The sequence below is a fragment of the Gossypium arboreum genome, chromosome 13, assembly GCF_025698485.1.
Source record: "Gossypium arboreum isolate Shixiya-1 chromosome 13, ASM2569848v2, whole genome shotgun sequence".
NCBI lineage: Eukaryota > Viridiplantae > Streptophyta > Magnoliopsida > Malvales > Malvaceae > Gossypium > Gossypium arboreum.
The window spans coordinates 125,137,402-125,139,569 of record NC_069082.1 but is presented as its reverse complement, the minus strand read 5'-3'; positions in this window follow the sequence as shown (position 1 = coordinate 125,139,569).

Here is a 2,168-nt window from a genome sequence, read left to right as displayed (position 1 = left end):
TTCTGATCAACAACTTCTTTCGACATCTTTTAAAAGTTCTTTTGAACTGGCTCAGATACCAAATGTCACGGACTTAAGATTCTTGCCTCACGATCTGTGCAGCCTTAGGCAGTTTCTTGCTCCAAAAACGCCTAAGTCAGCCTAACTTCTACAAAAGAAGGATTCAATAGAATTCCTCCCCAAAACACAACTCAAATGAAAGCAACTCAAAGCCAAACAAGATGAACGAAGAATGAGACAAGAACAAGCTACATAAAATAAGAACACAAGATAGAGAGAAATTTGAGTGAACGCTCTCAAGAATTCTTATTGTTAAAAAAAACTTAAGTGCTTTACAATGAGGGGAGAGGCCTCTATTTATAGTTGAGCCTCTCCAAATCCAACGGTACAAATCAAGTACATCAACGGCTATGATTAAAGGGTATTTACAAATCAAATCTCTAAGATTACAAAATTATATCTTCTAAGATTACATATCATATCTAAGATTGCGTATCTTTGAATATCATGTTTCCATATTTGTCGAGCTTGTAGATGGACCTTCAATCTCTACAAGCAACGGGCCAGTCCGATTGGGCCGAATGACCTCCTTCCTTTTTGATGGATCATACAGATGTGTCATGGTTGCAGGCTCCCATGCACAACCCATGACACTAGTAGGAAGTTAGATAGTATGATGTTTGATTTTGGTTACACTTGTAGTGTATTAATGATCACTTGTTTCAAAGATGATTTGAGTTCAACTTTGAATGTTTTAAATATGAATTATGAGTCTACTAAGTACATGTTTTGATGTCAAGATTATAGGTGTTAAGATAAGTGACTTTTGAGGTGATTTTTGGGTGATGGTATAATACATATTGTTACTTGGCCTAGTCGTATCATAATATGTGTAACAGAATGTAAAAATCTAAAGTACCAAATAGGGGTGTTCAAACGATTAATCGAACTGAACTAGTGTTAACCGCATTAATCGAACTTTTTAATCCTTTAACCGTTAATTCGACCGGTTAACCAAATATATATATATATATATATATATATATATTTGTTAAAATAAGTATAAAACATATCAAAGGAAAATTTGATAATGTTTATTTGACCGCATTAACCAAATTAGTAGTAGCCTAATACATATAATATATAATATTATTTATTAAGTTAGGTTAATTACTAGATTTCGAATTGAATTAACCGTTAACTAAAATTCCAAAAAACCTTTAACCGATTCTAATCAAACTAGATCATTTAACAGACTGATTAACCGAACTAAACTACTTCAGTCGATTAAATCGGTTTTAATCGAAGTTTGAACACCTCTAATAGTAAGAAGATGTATCAATATATTTCCCCACTTATATTGATACATCAATGCTAAAGTAGGATCTATACTTTATTTTGAGTTATTTCGACCCTCCAAAACTCGTTCATATAATCCCAAACACCTCCAAATACTTATAAACCAATCCTAATATATTCAAATATGATTTTAAGAACCTTTCGAGCGGCATAAACTTTAGCCATATAAGGGTCAAAAGAACACCTTGATAGCCATAAATGCAAAATACAGAACTGCTCACATCATTTCTAACAATAACAACTCACTCAATAACGTCACTATCTATGAAAACAATACACTGAATGTTGCAATTTAACTTATCCAATGGAGTCTTGCACTAACAATCAATCCCTCCCACGGTAGGCTATCAAGGTCTACACATTATAAACAGCACCGGCTGTACGCCAACTTAGAAGAAAGAAGCCAGCTTGCTGAACTACGTGCGCAGCAGTCGGGTAATGATGTTTCCATAAGGCCACATTAGAAATCTTGGATCATATTGTAATAGGATACTCAACAATGATTCGTTTTCAAAAGTTATTCTTTTTATAAATGAAATGAATTTTTAAAAATGGTGATGATCCACTTAAAGAGATTTTATCAAGAGATCTTTTTAATATATATCAAATTTAATTATGTTGTTTTCATTTATAAATTTTAATATAATTGTAATGGCATTTTGATTTTTCATTCCAATTTATTTATATACTATGAACAAAAAAAGAAGAAGAAAGTATACTAAATTGTAAGCACTAAATTTTTGTCCGACTAGAATTCGTATTTAATTTCCAAAATTTCAAAAAAATAAAAAAATAAAAAAATTGCATTT